Source organism: Passer domesticus, chromosome 6, assembly GCF_036417665.1.
Source record: "Passer domesticus isolate bPasDom1 chromosome 6, bPasDom1.hap1, whole genome shotgun sequence".
Classification (NCBI taxonomy): domain Eukaryota; kingdom Metazoa; phylum Chordata; class Aves; order Passeriformes; family Passeridae; genus Passer; species Passer domesticus.
The window spans coordinates 11,743,566-11,762,373 of NC_087479.1; the positions used below are offsets into that span (position 1 = coordinate 11,743,566).

Consider the following 18,808-nt stretch of genomic DNA (forward strand, 5'->3'; position numbering starts at 1 on the left):
TAAACACAGCTGGCTGTGGGTGGCAGCAGGAGGCTGAATTGGCAGAAAATTTCTGGCTCAATACTGTTATCAGCAAAGGCAACTCTCTGAGGCTACCAATGATTGTTTCATATTTTCAGGGCAAATTTCCTTGTCCCCATTGTAACTAAAAAGAAATGTACAACTGAGCAATAGTTAAATAAGCTACAGATCATATTTGCTTCTTACCTATGTGACTGCAAAGAGCTCAAGCTTGACAAAACCAGTCATATGGACAAAAGCAAGGCTAATGAAGTTTGAGTAAATTCTTGCTCTAATTAGAGAGTCAGAGACAACATGCCTACAAAAATGGATTAAGAAAAAACTATTCTTTGATATTTTCTGATCAGTGTGGGGTTTTTGTGTTGTGATAAGAGGAATAATTTACCAAAATAAAAACACTTTTTAAACAAAACCTTTTCTTTCTGTCCTACCCACAGAAGACATCATCAATATTAAATAAAAAAAAAAAGCAACCAACCAAACAACAAAAGTCAATCACCAATTTCAAAAAGTGCCATCAACAGCCCTCCACCCTCCTCACTTCCTATCAGGATCAAGAATATTTTGGGAAAGGTTTTTTGAGGACACTTGGGCCACTGGGCTGCAAATATTTGTGACAGGACTGTCTCCTTATCCATGACTGGATGCCCAGCCTATGCCCCGCAGAGATGGATCCCACCTGCCCCCACTGACTGCCCACCAGGCACCCCACTTCAGAGCCACCCCAAACTCGCCCCTCAGTGGGTTTGGACCACAAAAGACCCAGGGATCCTGAAAGAGGTGGTGCAATGGACACAAATGGCAGAAGGAATTTTGTCATTCATTGCAAGAAAATGGATTGGAGCTTTATTGCTGTGGTAAAACCAGGAATAAACCCAACATCTGCTTGTTACAAGAGTAGTCCTACCAGCTTTTACCTCCTACTCCGCAGTGCTGCAAAGAATAAAATTATCACAGTGGATAAATGCTACCTACATTGTGTCATATAGGGCAAAAACCCCAAACCAAACTGTTTGAAGTAGGAAACATGCATAGATAGAGTGCTTGCTGAGCCCAGATGCCTAGACACGGACTAAAAAAACCCAGCCTTTTGAGACATCATTGCCAGTAAACAGCATATTTCATTTACCCTCATGGTAACCCACCCAGCTTCTGGAATTCAGCATTGAACAGGATGAACCTGACCCATTTCTGGATCTAGACTGACAGCTGTTTTGAGAGACTGGAGATTTATCTGCATTAAAATTTTCTAAGCTGCAAAACCATTTTTTTCTAATACTCTTCTAGTAAAGATTTTTATTTTCCCATAATTTGTATTTCATTAGCATAAGGTGAAAGTGTTTCCATGGAAACACCAGGGATATATAATTTCTAAATAATGAATTTTCCACAAAGAACTTACAAAATTATTTTCAGATTACAATGCAAAATTCTCCAAAGTCAGATCACTTATTAATGTTATATATGTAAAGACTTTGAGCAACAAATTTAATAATTTATATTAAATATAAATTAAGTAGTTTAATATTCCAATTACAGAAAATAAAAACACATCAAGATACTAGACACTGAAGTCAAAATTACACTAAGTGTAATTTCACTGATTCAGTGATCAAATATGTCAGTATCAGTGCAATGGGTCATATCACTTGTATATATTCAGATCTCTCTATACAGTTATTTTCTACTTTGAATATAAAATATTTTCGGTCTATATCTTATTACTGTAAGCTCAATATTAAGATGATAAGATGCATTAAAATCAAATAATTTCTTTTCTGCTTAGTCATCATCCATTCCAGTAAGATGCTAACATATGCTAACTTGGGTAAGATGATTACTAAGAATTAATTCTCCCAGCTGGGCTTTAAAACAAATAGGGTGAAACATCACCTTCAGCAGGCAAAAGTTTTCAAAAGACAGGAATTCCTCTGAATTGTACTCTCAAAGGAAATGAAAATGCAAGAGAAACAGGAAAAAAGGAAGAAGAGGTGCTATGGAAGAGGTTATTTTCCCAGGCTGGGGGGTAAAGAAATCTCAAAGAACTTTTGGAGTTGAGAGGAAGGGCATTTGGAGCTGGGGAGGAGGTTTCTTTCACATGCCATTTCATGGTGTTATTTAGGTTTAAAACATAATGGTGTTAGAAATCCTATTATGGTGTTTTTACATTTTTCTTCATATATGTAATTTTTCTAAGGGTGACTATTTCTTCAATGACTTGCATAATTGATGTTGCACTTGATACCAAAAAACCCTCAGCCTCAAATACTTATTTATTTATATGGTTAAGTGGAACGTGAGGAACAGTACACAACACAGATCAGGCCAGTGAACTCAAATGCTGGGGCCAGTCAGTGGGAGGTGGAGTTGTGGGTGTATTCTAGAAATATTGAAGGGGAGAAAAGAGAAAAAAGGCACAAGCTGATTGAAATGTCAGGCAGATCCCAAAAAAAAGCACTCCCAAAAACTGTGTCTCTGACCAGATGCCTATATAAAACTTTTAAGAGAAATTGCTCTTCCCTTTCTCAAAAAAAATCTGTTTAAACATCATGGGACATCTCTCGTGAGCCAGATTCTCTTACATGATTTTTGTACATTAATATGATTGTTAATTAAAAAAGAAAAAATTATTCCAATCAACTCCTCTAGATGAAAACACAGTCCAAAAAGAAAAAAAAAAGGTTGACTGAAAGCACAAAGAGAGGTAGAGTGTCCCAGTGAGGGGAAAAGACCACTTACAAGATGAGGATGACAGGTGGTTTATGAAAGCTTATACAAAGATACTTTGAAGTGGTAAATGACTGTGTATCCAAAAAGTGTGCCTAAGGAACTAGAAACTAAGGCCACGGGCTGCCACTACCCTGAAGGATGTGAGCAGTCACTATTAAAGAAAATTACTGTTAGCAGGAGCTTGATTTGGGCATGAATAAAAATAAGGGTGCTGCTTGCATATGCTAAAAGGCTTCTTGGCACAGCTGCTTGAAGCAGCACAGCAGTTGTGCTTGTTAGAAAAGGACATGAAGTGTGTCCAACACACAGCTGCTGGGTCTGAAAACCCACCAGGCATCCTGCTCCTTGTCAGCCTCTCAGTGTGTGCAGCGTTACTGAGTGTCCCACCCTCACCTGGCCTGCCAAAAACAGAGCAACCAGCTGCAACCTCTGAGAAAATCCTTCCCTGGAAATAGCAGGTTCAGTATTTGGGCTCAGGCGCTTTCTGTCATATTCTCTCCTTAGGGAAAAAAAAAAAGAAAGAAAAGACAAATGGAAAACATATGTGGAAAAGCTTTGTTTGCTTAAACACTGAAAAAGTCTTTATTTCCAGTCCAATGACTCTTTCATGAACTACATTCCTCATAAGCTTCCTTGGTTTAATGGCCTGATTTATGCTTCATCCCACCTCCAAAAAAACACCATGAAAATTGGACTGTCTAGGTTAAAGCTATATGCATCCAGAAAGTCAATGTTGAGAACAAAATAATTCAAAGAGTATAACTAAATCCACTAGAATTTATTCTACGAAACAACAGACTCTCAGCTATATAGCCAAATTATTAACAAAGTGTGTGATACTAAAATATGAGAGATACCATCTGCCATAGCACTATTTCTTTTTTTCAAATGAAGCCTGAATTCTTAGACATAAAAGTGAATAACACCTTTTATTAAGATTTTTTTAATGTGAGAAGGTGACAGGTCAGGTCAATATGTTACAGTATGTGTTCTGCCACCACACTTTACACATTAATCTCCAGTTTTGTGGGGAATGAGTTCAGTAGCCAGCACAGGCTCCTTAAAAAAGAGCAAAGATCGGTGCTGATGTCAGGTACAGGTGGCACTCCTGTGCCACTTTGTCAGAGCTCTGATCCTGATGAAAGCTAACACACTCCAGCCTTTCAGCCTTGGTAGCAGGGGCATTTGGGTTTGGATCTGGAGCAGCATTTTCTCTCATCCTTGCCAGGATGAGAGGATGAAACCAGCTGCCCAGAGACAACAAACTTTGGGGTCCATAGAGCCATCAGCTTCCCTAATATCTCAGCCAACAGTGGCTTTATAACAAAGCTTCTACCCTAGATCACCATGTCCTACTTTAGCGCTTGTGGAGCAGTGGAAGACCATTGTGACTCTGTTACAGCAGGACCTTTGGCACAGAAACATTTTTCACTACTCTTATTTCTAGAGCAGGAAAGCTGTCATTCTAAACTACTTAAATGTAATTATAATTTTTACTGTAGTTTGGCAGACACCAGAGTTTACCACAACCTCAGAACCTGGAAGTTTTAATTATGTGCTGAAGCTTATTGAATCAACACCTCATACAACAAAATGGCTAAGCACAGAATATTAATAACCTGTCCCTTCAAGTCTTTATTAGATTGTTTGCACAAATGGTAGAAAATTTTATGAGCCATTTCTTTTTTTGAGGTGAGGGGAGTGTTTTCAGTTTGGTTATTCTTTTTTTTTTTTTTGCAAGGCAATTGACTAGCACTGCAAGTTATGATTAAGTATATGCAGCTGGAATGTTTACTGCGTGTTTGCACCTGCATGTTGAGTAATAAGACCCAAGAGATTTGATAAACCTACAAAAATCACAGAGAAAGACAAAGGATGATGGTGGATTGGAAAACAGCCTGCAGACTTTCTTCTTACAGGGGTCCAGGGCCATGGGGTATTCAGTTACATAGCAATGGCCTAAATATGAGCATCCTTTATTTATGCCAGTCTGTATGCATGCCTCTCATATTATTTAAACATGAAGTAAAAAAAAAAAAAACTAACAAAAAACCCCCAAACTGTCTTTCTTGTTAACAGGAAGTCTTCCAAAGACCGTTACTGAAAATGCATATTATTATCCTGAGGCACCATAACATCCATATTAATCTCTCAAGAGTGCTCTTGGGAGGGCTGTTTTATGATTATATAAGATGGTTTTGAATATCTTCACAAGATAATAAACAGTGTCAGCTTCTCCCACTGCTTTCATTACTAAGTCTTCAAAAATTAGTGCATCACCTCTTGATATGGTTTTGAATACAATCTGAGTATTTCCTGAATGATAGGTCAGCCTGGCAAGATGATATATATATATTCAGATAATTACATTATTTCAAAGCATAGTCCTTATGAAAATGTATGAAATGTATTCAACACAGCTCTGTGCCAAGTATAAAGAGAATCAGGGTGGAAAAATTCATAGAAAACACATAACAAATGGCCCAACAGCACATTTTGCCTTTGTAGCTGCCTTTAGTAAGACACTTCACTATAGTAGTTAGTAACCAGATGGAGGAGCCAAGAGTCTGTTCTTACAACTGCCACACAACATTTCTACAGCTATGGAAATACTTAAAAAAAAAAAAAAGAGCCCTAAGTAATATGAATATATTGTCCTTTCTGTGCTTTGATATTCAAGTCCAAATTAATATTCTGGTCAGATCTTAAGAGTCTAAGTCACTCTGCAGCGAGGCAGTGAGCAAATTCCTGATAAAACTCTTAAAAGTGATTATTGAGAATAGTTATTTTTGACAGTTATTCCCAAAAAACTTGTGTTTTGCAGTGAGAATGACCGAAATCTCAGCTCAATTCAAAAGGCTAAATGCATAAATATATGTAATCAATACTATGTAAGCATTCAGCAGCTTAAATCAGACACTCAAAACCAAAAAGCTGGCTTGAAAAATGGATTTTGGCTGTTCAAATACATGCCTTATGACATAGCCTTTTTCAGGCATCTTACAGAAAAATTACATTGCAATCACCGGTCTCCTTTATTCAATAGGAGAGGCATTATTTAATTAACAAGCTTTGAGTTTGTACAACTTCTATAGTACAAAATGTGCCACAGATAAGCCCCCAAGGCTACACAATTCAAACTGTTCCTGACGGAATAATGTTTTTAACTCACAGGTGTTTAAGCACTGTTCACTGTTGGGAGCTCCCCCATTTTAGGGAGGTTCCCACAGTCACATTATTGCAACTCTCCTGGCACACTCAAAACCACCTTTCCTGGCCACACACAGGGCTTGTGTGGGTACTCCCTAAAGCACTCTGACTTGGGGGTTTTCCCCACCCCAAATGCCACATGAAGCCTCCAGAGCCTTTACAACACAGACAGCCTCTACATCCAGCTGGGGCTCCTGCCTGCTCAAATCCTGATGTTAGCCAATACTTTTTACTCAAAGCAGTAGCTCCTTACCTGACAGGAGTCCACCACCCTGCATCTCAACCATTTTCTTTTCCATGTACGCTCTACTTAAAATACACAGCCAAAGCACCCAGGCAAATCTGCTGACACCCTGGAGCTCTGAGCAAAGGACAACAAGGAATTAATTCACTGCTGCCCATGGGCAGGGAGGTGTTCAGCCACCTCATGGAGAGCAGAGCCTGATCACACATGATGATGACTTGGGAAGACAAACATTGCTCCAAATGTCCCCCGCTTCCTCCTACGTTACATACTGCAAATGATGTCTTATGGTCTGGAATATCCCTTTGGTCATTTGGGGTCAGTCACTTGTCCTGGCTGTGTCCTGTCCCAACCTTCCATGCCCCTCCAGCTTCACTGCATGGCAGTACAGAAAGGAGAAAGGTCCTTGGCTCTGTAAGGCCTACTCGACAATAACAAAACATCTCTATTAGCAACCCTGCACTCAGCACTAATCCAAAATAAAGCCCCACAACAGCCACTGGGAAAAAAGTTAACTCTACCCCAGCCAAAACCAGCACACCAGTGTACTCATAGACCTAGGGCAGAAACTGAAATCAGCCAGGAAGCAAGACTAGGATTGTTTCTTGGTGGCAATAAGACACCTCTTGTCAGAGCAGACCTTATCTCTGCCCTACCTTGTGACTCCAGTTGCCCTTTACCTGTCTCTCAACTCACCTGAAAGTTTTGGTCACTACTTCTTTATGATTCAGAAAATCTTCATTTAGCAGCTGTACAGCTTTCTCTGTGTGGCAATGGGTGACCCTTCCTGGGGTTGGATAGTGTCATTACTTCTCATGCTCAGCAACCAGCAGCAAATTCCCTGCCACAGGGCAAAGAGCACCCTGCAGTGCTAGTCAGTGTGGGCTGGCTTTTAGGGTTACACCTTACTAAAAGCCTCAATAATGAGGGAAATATGATTGTGATGACCAATAAGAAATTATTTTACATCTGATAATAGTTTAAATGATTTCTGCTATTACATGCATTTGACCAACAGTAACAATTGACTGCTGCTGTCCTTTGTCCGGTAGAGATGAGGACCCTGCTTTGCTAGTATAAGATATTTTCCTTAGGAAACAACATGTATTCCTTGCATTACCTTGCAAGCACTGGTGGTGAGTGACTAAAATAAGGCAGAGCTGCAGGTTCCATCAAGCTGGACCTCTTTTTTTGTGGGAGTAAAACATAAAAATTTTTAGTCCCAGTGGATAACATCTAACAAAGCCATAAGACACTGACTGGAAACTGGATCTTACGACTAGACATGTTCAATAACTGGGACACTGCACAAAACTATTCCTCTCCCTGTCAGCAAGGAAGTACAATAGGAAAGGAAGAAGCTTATGAGGCTGCTTAAGATAACTTTTGCTAGATGAATTTTCAAAGCACCATTACAGCTGATTACTGAATCTTGACAACTGGGTCTCATTGTCAACTCCCCCTCCCACCTTGTCCCCAAGATTTCTCTCAGAAAGCATAATTTTCCTGCAATCCATAGGAAAACTCTTCCATAGAGAAGAGCTTCTCTTACAAATTGTCAACTTTTTTCATTATTTTCTCCAGTCGTTAGGCAGTCTTATCAGTTTTTTCACTTAGAATGAAATTTGCTTCCACTATTTGCTATCTGAAATATGTATGCATATTCATATGAATACATATATATGCACATGTGTTTTGCACTAATTTCTTCTTTCTACACTGAAAAGTCCAGAAAAAACAAGAAAACAGGGAATACCAAAAAAATGGTGGCTTGAAGTAGTACCAAAATTTGGCTGAAATTCTGCTTAGGTATGAGGTATAGCTTTTGTCTGGGAGGAAAAATTTCCCCAGATATATCACTCTAATTGAAACTGCACAAATAATATGTGTAATATTTGTACAACAGAGCCAGACACTTTCCTTATAGGGAGAAATATACACAAGTATGGACAGATGGGAAGAAGGCACCCTGCACCTCTCTGTCTGTCTGTCCATCTGCCTGTGCTGGCCTCCTTCAGTGCCCAGAGACCTCTCTTTGAAGGACTGAGTTTAAGCTGACCCTTCCCCCCCTCTCTCAGACCTGTTCTCCCAGTACTACCAGTTGACAATATCCTAATGCCTTCATTTTCATCCTAATGCCCTTTTCCTTACTGCTGTCAGAACCCTTGTCTGTCTCAAGCCCATCAGCTGCATTATGCCCTAATATTTAGTTAAGCTTAAAATACAATTGTATTTAGGCAATAAACAGTGAAAAAAGTAGAGAAAATAATTATGGATCAGATCAATAGAGAAACATGAGTTTTGGATTAGGTTCCTATAATTATTTCCAACCTTGAACATCTGCAAAAGAAAAACAGGCAGTGATCAATTCTACTTGGTGTGGGTAAAGCATTTTGAACTTATTTTGAACAGATGTGTCATTATTACCTTAATTATCCTGGCTGGGTAGAGCACCTATTTCCAAATTGCTTTCAAGCTAATAGCTTTTGTTCTAGTTAAGTTTATAAGCATTATAATTTCTGCACCCTGGGAAATTTTTTGCTATTTTTAAAGGTCTTTTTTTCCCCCAGATCCAGACTGAAATCGATCACAGATGTTGTCCCAGTGTATAGTCTTTAAATAGAATGTGCCACACTACAAGTTGTTACCTTGATTTCAATGGGGTTGTGTAAGTGCTTGCAGTACTGACAAACTGCAATTGTTTCAGGAGAACTATGTCCATGCAGTTAGAGCAAGAACAGAGGTAACCCCCTTGTGTTGCCCACAGATGATTGCAAAGCCAGTGCAGAAAATTCGTGTACAGGAGACTGACATTAGCTTTAGCATAACAGGATGCTCCAGAAATCACTTGAATCAGGCTAGAGATGGAGTACTTTGACCTAGATTTAGAATATACCAAAAAACAGAATGCAGAATTCAGATTTCATGGCTTTGTTGGGTTTTTTATTAAAACAGAAACTCAAAACTTACCCTGAACATTGGTCCTGTGTCTTTTGCTTCTCTAACACAAAGTCTGTGGATAAGGTCTTTGTGAAAAATAGAAAGTATTTTGCTCAAAAAGGAAAGGTATCATTACAAAAAAAAAAAAAAAAAAAAAAAAAGGCAATTTACTTGACTGTACAAAGAGTAATTTCACAAAAATGCCATTACAGTGCCTTAACACAAATCACTCTCAACTTACACAATTGTAAATGAGCAGGTGATTTTGTGAAAATGGCACACAGAGAATGCATAGACAAATACATCTCAACTTTAAATGTGTGATGCTTCCACTGGCAATTGGGAACCAGGTAATCAACCACCACATGAGTTATCTTTAAGGAAGTCTGCTGCTAGTTTTTTTGATCTGATGCCTCTGGAAATAATTAGCAAGCCCTCATAAATTATGTTTATAATATATAAGTGCTGACAAACCTTGAAATATACAGTAAGTCTCTTAAAAAAAAACAAACCATAATGAATGATGATCACCTACAATATGAATTATAGATTCTTTGCAAGTTAGCTTGATTCATGCTTATACAGTGCTTCAGGGTCTGCTGCTACATTTACATTTTTACCATGAGCCTTTTTGGTTTGTATCATGTTGAAATATAGATTAAAACTCCACTGCCAGATGATTAATTAAGTCTAAAAAAACCTTGTGTGCCTAATCGTCGCATACTGAAAATTAATGCAAAGTTTGCCCCAGATGAATATCCAGCTGTGAATTTCACTCAGACCCTAAGACTTTAGGACACAAAAGGTAGACTTACTGGAACATCAGTTGTGTAATTTAATTTTCCTAGTGAGAGAACAAATGCAATTGTATTTTGATATGAAGTCAATATTTTTCACAGATTCTTCAAATGTGAATTTTTTATCTGAAAAAAACCCTCCACCAAAGTATGGATCACTTACTGGAAAACTGAGTGAAGGACGGGAAACTTAAGACACAAGAATTAACCAATCTCTGTCCAAAAGTTCCACATGGGAATTCAAAGAAATCACAGTATAATAGAATGACTTGGGTTGGAAGGGACCTTAAAGATCCTCCAGTTCCAACACCCTGCCATGTGCAGGGACACCTTCCACTAGACCAGGTTGCTCAAAGCCCCATCCAGCCTGGCCTGGAACACTTCTAGGAATGGGACACCCACAGCTTTTTTGGGCAACCTGTACCAGTGCTTCACCAACCTCACAGTAAAGATTTTCCTCCCCATCTCTAATCTAAGCCTACTCTTTCTCAATTTGAAGTCATTCCCCCCTTCTGCTGTTCCTATGTGCCCTTGCCAAAAGTTTCTGCATCTTTCTTGTAGGTGCCCTTCAGGTACAGGAAGGCTGCAATTAGGTCACCCCAAAGCTTTTCTTCTCCAAGCCAAAGAATTCCAGTTCCAATCAGACTTTTCTGATAGCAGAGGTACTCCATCCCTCTAATCGTCTTGGTGGCGTCCTTTGAGCTCACTCCAACAGATCCATGTCCTGTGCTGTCCCATGTTCAGTATCTTGGCTGTGTGACTGCAAAAGCTGATAGCAGCAGCCATGGTGCCTAGCACAAGAACAAGGGGGTTTTAACTCTTCTGGAGAACTGAATAATGTGGCTGAATAACGAAGAAGTGATATGTGTTTTCCAACACCTTGTTTGTGCAGAGAAAATCTCTCTTCTGATAAATTATTCAAAACATAACTGCTAACCTATTTAAGTTTGAAAATATGTGCACTGTAATCAGGAATCATGTTTCTCAGCTGTCTGAACAGCTACTCTTCAAATCTGGCATTCTGGAAAGTGCCTACACAGAACAATACAGGAAGATAACAATATCCAGTGAACCATTCTGATCAGTAAATCTTTCAGCGTTCAGGGGCAGTGTGTCAGAGAAATTTAGAGGTTTCCTAAATATAGAAAAAATTATTTAAATATAACTTTCAGCAAGTGTCTGAAAATAACTCCAACATATGCAAATCTTTTCATTGTAACTTTAAATGTGGCAGCTGCCCCATTCGTGTCAAAGGGTTAATGAAATTTCTTCAATAATTTATCAAGGTTAAAGATTTTCTCTAAACAAACACTGCTTATGTGGAACTAATTAAATACTCACTCTCCTTTTCAACATGGAAGATTAAATAAGCTGTGACATTTTGCAATTTTAATTTATGGTGCATTTTCTGGCATCTTCACACTAGTTTCATTTTTTAGGAGACTCAAACGTTAAAATAAAAATCATGTGATCAGTAATTGTATGTAATGAACCCTTTTCCCTCTGTCATTACACATAGGAGCAACTGGAGTGTTTCAGTGTTTGGACCAGAAGAACAGTACTGGTTATTAGTGTTAGAGCACAATAATGTGCTTAGTTAAGGCAATCCCTAAACCACCTTATTTATTATGTATATTAGAGACATGCAATCTAAAATTAGCATGTATGACTCATTGGGATTTTCCCTTTTGGTGAGGAGTTATTAGGCTTTGGTTTTGACACCCAGAGAGGAGGTTTAAGCTGGACATCAGGAAGAGAGGAAATTCCAGCCAGAGTAATTTCAAGATTATGGGATTGGAGTACTGCCTTGGAGTATCTGTCTTTATGACATCCTGTGATGGAATGTATGTCCTTTACACTGAGAGTCTCAAAAGTGGGCACTAGCTGTGTGCTTCTGTTCGGGGATATTAAACATACATACCTATAGGAAAGCTGAATAGTCCTCACTACTACTGGAACCTGGGAAGTGTTCTTTCAGCATACTAATGTTTTCATTTTTTAGAATCCATGCTGTGAATACACAAATAAACAGCAATTCTTGATTTCACACTCAGTAAAAATAAAATAGAACTTGTATGTGCTCAGAAACTGTAACAATGGTCATGACTTGAAAAATAAAAAAATAAATCCATGAGAAATCAATTGTGATGTTAAAATGTTTGAACGCTATGCAATAAATGAGTACAAGCTGCTCTCTGAATGGGGCAAGCACAGCCCCTCCACTGTCCTGATCCGTCTGGAGCAGGGACAGGAGTCAGTGAACAGAAGCACCTGGCTATCAAAAAAAGTCTGTTCCTGCACTGAACAGCAGAGAAATAATAGAAATATTGAGAAGTTGCTCCCAAACTGAGCACTGTCAATTCTGCTGGCTGCTTCCAGCCTACACCTCTGCCTCTGGAATTCGTGTAGGTGGAGAAGGTGCCTAAAGAAAGATACTCAAAGAAACTTTCATGCTGCAGTTCCTAACAAGAGCATACACACATTTTCTACCTTCAGTAAACTAATTTCAAGTTCATCTTTCCATTTCACTCCCTGGCCTTTAAAAGCCAGGGCCCCAGATGCCACCACCTAGGCTGCGCTGACAGAGGCATGACTCGCCAGAAGGTTTGGAACCTTTGGCTCCACTAGGGAGATTACAGTAATTTCAGCTAATGGAATAATGGATAGCAATCTTAGGTTGTCATTCTCAGTCTGAATCAGTGCTGCAGAGGAGCGGACGCTTTACTGGCTTTCTCACAGATATTTGTGACAGCAGAGAAATGATGATTCCCAGTTCATTTCCATGCACTTGATTGAAGCATGCTCACTTAGAAGACTCAATTTTCCCTGCTGATTCCCCTTTCTCCCCTCTCTTCTCAAATTACCTTTTTTTGCAGCCTTTTGGCTTAGCTATTTCATGGCCCTCATTTCACACTCCTCAAATCTCAGTCCTGATCTTTGCTCAGTAAACTGCAGTTCAAATCAGCTACAGAGTACATCAGAACTGCAATTTTTAAAAGTCCTAAAAGCAAGCCAAATTTGGATAGAATTTCAGAAGAAAAAGCATAAAACAAACACCTATCTAATTTAATGTAATTTGCAGACAAGAAGTGAGTTGTTTTTTGGTTTTTTTTACTCTACAGAGTACAAACTTGGAATTTTTCTTAACCTTACAATTATTTCAGCTTAATTTTTTCTAAGCCATTTAAACTTTCCAGAAGCATTTAAATATCATTTAGAACTATCAGTCCTAACAGCTGAATAGCAGCAAAGCTTGAGGCAACTGAAAAAACTGTTTTTACTACAGAGAATAATTAGCACTGCTTCTTGAAATTTGCCACTGATTTCTGTGTTAACAGCAAATGCGAAAAAAAAACAAGACAAAAATACTTATGTAGAAAGTTCTGGAACTTTCTAAGTAAACATTTTTAAAATTTGTCAGGATCATTTTCCTTTCATCCATGAAAACTCAAGTCCTAGAACAGTCCTGGAAATAAAAGAGACTTTTGACAGTTAACAAAAAAAATTAAAATTATGTTGATCAGTCCAATGGTACTTGTGTAATTTTTATCAAAAGTTAGTAATCATATGATGTGATACAAAAATTAAGTTGTATAAAAATATTCTAAATTATGTCTCCAAGTTTATAGCTATTAAGATTCAGAAAAGTGCACTGCATGTCCTCCTTATAACCCTGTTTGTTTGATTTTTATTAAACTTATCTCATTTCTCTCTTGCTTTATTTTTTTTTTCTCTTCTTTTCCCCTTGTTATCACATAACATCTTTCTAGGTCATACACTTTCCTGGACAGAAAGCATTTGTCTTTGTGTCATACCTGTTCAACTTTCATGTACGTGTACTCATGTTCTACTGCAAATCTGCGTATTAAGTTAGCAAAGGTTATAATTAGATAAATAATAATAGAATGACATATTGCAGATCCCTTACTCACAGTGCTGAGCAATTACTCATAAGAGCTGTGCCATGAAATCCATCACCATGACTCCTGTGAAAAACTGAGCAGTGAGGACTTCAATCTGGTCCATTATAATTATGCAACTTAGCACATTTGTGTAAATTGTTCTCATTCTGAGGTCTCTTTAGAGCAAATGTCTCTTTGAATACACTCTGCTGCAGTAATGGATCAACTGCCAAGCTGTGAAACCCCAGCAGGAGACAGTACACCAGCCAATATGAGGGGATGTATACAGTATCTAATTAATTCCAATGTTTTTCTATGTTTAATCATCCAGGTCATCAACACCAAAATATTTAAATGTAAGCATCAGCCTTTCAAAGAGATCTGCAAACACATGACAAATAGCAGTGACTGCTCTAATCTTCCCAAATTACAGATGATGTATCTACAAGTGACTTACATCCATTTCCACATGGTGCTCCTGGGAGAGAAGCTGCCATGCTGGATGGAATCACATAGGCTGGTTTAGGACATACGTTGAACAACAACATCTGAGACTATCCACAACAATGTTGTCACTTGAAATGTTCTCTCACATACAGAGAAATATGAACAAGATCTCTCTCCTACCTTATTTGAGCCTCCTCTGACTTTGGTACTTCCGTGTCCATGCTGGCACCTCTTTCTCTCCTGCTCCAAGGCATCCCTGACCAGGCAGCCAACTATGGTCATGATCCTCAGCCATCTTTGCTGTGGCTTTTTCCTGATCATAAATACTCTTCCTCAAATATGCCTGACAGATCACTATCTCTAAAATGACATTAACATATTTTAAAAACAATTTATTTTCAAACAGAAAATATCAGAGCTAATTAAGATGAATAAAAAATGAATAAACTAAAATACTGGGTACTGTTTTGGTCTCTCTGCTATACAAAAAAAAAAAAAAGGGTGTGGACAGGCTGGAGAGGGTCTAGAGAAGGTTTACAAAGATGATCAAAGGACTGGGAAGCTGTCATATGAGGAAAGGCTAAGACAACCAGGTTTGTTCACCTTGAGAAAAGACAGCTTAAGGAAGACCTTATCACCAGGAGTCATGTGGATAAGGCTGAGGTGTAAAGGGTAAAAGCTACTCCTGGGAAGGATTCTGATTTGACATAAAAGGAACATTTTTCACAATGAGAAAATCAGCCATTGGATTAATTCCCAGGTAAGTGGTGGATTCTGCAGTGTTGGACACTTCTGATATTCAGCTGGACAGGGTGCTGGGCCATCTTGTCCAGACCATGCTTTTGCCAAGAAAGGATGGACCACATGATCTCTGTGGTCCCTTCCAATCTGGTAGACTATCATTCTATGAATAAACTTGCATTTAAAAGAATGTTTTTCATGTTGGAAACTAGTCATCACTCATTTTACTTTATTTTATTTTTCATAGTTGTGTGCTTGAAAATAAATGTTTTGTCTGTCACAGGTTTTTTGGAAAGAAGCAGTGAGTCAGAGTATGGAGGAATTTTTTCAAGAGGAGTTAATCTGCTGGATGGCTTTTTGGGCTGGGATCCATCACTGCCCACACAGAGCAAGAGCATGTCATTATTTTGGACTTCCAATTTTTACTACATCTAACAGGTTTCTGAAGGTGCTTTACACTTTCTTATAGTGGTAACTGTTCTTACAGAAATTACACTGTTCTGTCACCAATACAGAGCAGATGCCAATGTGTGTTTGAACAAGAAATGTAAACTGATGATTTGGCAAATAAGAATACAGGAGAAAAAGCACACTCCCCCAGACCCCAACCATAACTATCAGGAATTTCACAAAATTCAGGAGGAAAGGAAGAACAAGGAAATGTAAAGGAAAAATGACAAATTTGAAAAAAAAAAAAAAAAAAGAAACATATCCCAAAGTATTTTATTCCTGCTTACAAGCTTGCTCCCAAAACATCTAACAGATAATGAAATTGATTTTACAGCGAGCAATAGGGATTTGGCATTGGCCTAGTACAAAAAAGGGCAGTCCCTGCTACTGCCTTCAGTTGGCTTGGAGTCATCTTGCAGCTGGGAGGAGAATCAAATGACTCTGTTTATGCCAGTGCCAGCTGAGTCCCTATGACAATTTGTTGTTACATTGACATAACATAGTCATCAAATGTCTGGTGAGATTTGGAAAACAGATGGAAGCCTAAGTGACAAAGAATAAAGATGCGCTCTCACTGTGTCTTTACCTCCAGCAAAGGGGAAAATACTCCATTGATTCCCAATGAACTATCAGAGTCAGGGAGAGACAGCTCCAGGTTAGAAACTCATATGACTGCCAAGAGCCTGGGAACACATCTAGAAGAAAGAGCAGTGAATAATTATCTTATGTAAGAAAATTAAATATAAGATCAACTAAATTTTCAGCAATAATTTATAAAATGGGTACCCTGGAAGACCAAAAAAGGCAACTCAGCAATTCAAATTGTCAAAAGGCTATCAAATATCAGAATATGCACACACATACATCTAACAGACTGGTGATAATTTAAAACCTCCCTTTTGCTGACTGTTAGACAACCCAGAATTTGTTAAATGAACTCCTGTCTGATTCATTTCCCAAAGTTTTGAGAAGTGCTATCTCAACTGTCAAAAATTCTCTACATGCAGAAAGGCCCATGTAGACAAAGTTATTGTCCCCACCTTGCCAGCTTTAGACTGGTTTTGCACCCGTACTTTTTGTCTTTCAGCTAAAGGTGAATCTTATCTTCCAAGCCATTTTCCTAAAGCAAAAGAATTTCAGAGACTGCATTGTCCAAATGACCACTTGGACAACTGAGGGACTTGGATCAGGATTTACAGCCATGGAATCTACTTCATGATCTCCATCTCCATTAAGACATTGGTATAATATGCAAAGGAAGCAAAATTAGATCATGCTCTGGAAAGGGAGATCGAGTCACTTCCCACCAGAACTCAGACTGGAAAACACCAATTGTGCATGGGCATTTAGAATTGTGTGGAAAAAATGCCAGTTTCTTTACTTCTTTTTTTTAAAGTCACCAATAAATTACTTTTGTTGAATAAAAGAGAAAGGGTATAGTAATTTATTTTAAAAGCCATTTTGAAGAATATTGTGAATTTTATTTTGAAAGCCTTGTTGTTTTTGTTTGGGGTTTTTTATTACCAGTATGTATATATTGTTAATTGCTTCTTTTGTATTAGCAAAAATGTTTACTTGTATTTTTAAATGTCTTGGTCATTCCTCTGAATGATTCCTTTGAATGATTCCCTTTTTCATATTGGATATATGAGAAGTGACTACACAACAAATCCATTTTCCCTCAGAACAGTAGCATAAAGAATTCTATTAGCCAGTATAAAAAAAGTTGGCAAAATGAACAATGTAGTTTGGTTTACTGAAAAACAGGCTTGGACTATGTGACTGGAAATCTCTTTTAAACTCTTTATCAGCCAGAGCACATATTTGCAGGGTACGCTGCACATGCACAGCAATTGCACTCTGAACAGGTAATTAATGATCTGCAGCACAGGTGCAATGCAGAAGAAAAGGAGGCAGAGGTGACTGGTGCTCTATGGCAGTGATTGGCAATGAAACAAAGAACTGAGATTTGGGGGGAAACACATCCTGTTCTTGAGCTTTCTAGAGCAGGCATACAGAAGGCAGTGAAAGGAGGACAAAAACACAATCCCTTTTCCTATTCAGCTCTACATAAAAGATGGCAATCATACCAGCAGAGAACACTTGCAGCTGATTCAGCTCATTCATCAGCCCTTGTTTGGGCTTAGACCCAACTCTAACTGAAGTCAAGGAGAGTATTTCCTTTGCCTTCCGTGCTGAAGTGGATTGAGTCTTTCAAAGCCCTCTGGGAAAGCAGAGAACTCTCCTTTAGCCAAAGTGGAAAGTGCTCTTTGCTAAAGCAGCAGAAATGCTAAAGCAACTGCATGTCAGACATCTCAAAGTGGGCTGGCAGAAGTGGTATTACCTTCCCCCAGAATGCTGCATCTGGAAAGAAGCCACAGTAAAATGGGAAGTGCTTATCATTCCCAAACATGCAGCTCTGTCTCTTAAACTTCATATAAAATGAAGCTGTCCTCTCCTCCTCTCTTCTCTACCTGCGTGCGAACAGTGAGGCAGAGCTCTCTGGTGGCTCTCATGAGCAGAAACTGATGGGATGAAAAAGAAAAGAAAAGAAAAGAAAAGAAAAGAAAAGAAAAGAAAAGAAAAGAAAAGAAAAGAAAAGAAAAGAAAAGAAAAGAAAAGAAAAGAAAAGAAAAGAAAAGAAAAGAAAAGAAAAGAAAAGAAAAGAAAAGAAAAGAAAACCTTATTTAAGACTATTATATGCAAACCTTGATTTCTATGTATAAATCTAAGAAGAAGCAGATTCTATCCCACAATATTCCTTTCACACAAGACTCTGAATAGTATTTGTAGTTTTTTTGGAGCGCACCAAAAGTTCCTTGCTTTCGCCACAAGACCAGTTTCACTCCTCAGTTCAGCTTTTTTCTCAGCTGTCTTTCTTGCTACTGAAATGCTTTAGGGGGTCTTTCTACACCAAGCCCAGCCCATGTGGCAACAATGAAAAAAACAGAGACTTCCAGAGGTTTGAAGATCTCTGTCTTTTTTCACAACAAAGTTAAAAGCCTGTATTTGGAATTACTTCTTCTTGCTGGCAAAAGCCGCTACTTTTTCTGAAACATGGCTTCTATTTTTTTTCCTCTCTTTGCAAAAATACCAAGGTACTCACAGGCCAATTGTGAACATTGTGTTAAAGGGATTCTATGTGCACCAGTGTATCTGCTAGGTGCAATCAGCATTCCAACACAGAATGGCAGAAAATACCCTTTCCATTAACCTTTTAAATATGACAGTCATTTGTGCAAATTGAAATCCATCATTTTAGATTGCAGTGGGATTTTTTTGTAACTGAGACAAAAGTTTTTTTACTCTGGCTCTACTTACACCTG

General features: G+C 38.4%; 1 long non-coding RNA gene across 2 annotated transcripts in view; it reads right to left on the reverse strand.

Annotated features, from left to right (window-relative positions):
- Nucleotides 1-18,808, reverse strand: part of LOC135302634 (uncharacterized) — a 35,521-nt gene that overhangs the window by 15,113 nt on the left and 1,600 nt on the right. The window contains exons 1-2 of one of the 2 annotated variants that reach the window (XR_010364220.1): nt 17,827-18,194; nt 16,069-16,177 (exon numbers count right to left, since the gene is read on the reverse strand). This is a non-coding gene — a long non-coding RNA (uncharacterized LOC135302634). Of the gene's footprint in view, nt 1-16,068; nt 16,178-17,826; nt 18,195-18,808 lie in introns of those variants that run through there. The other variant, XR_010364219.1, reaches the window with a different exon arrangement.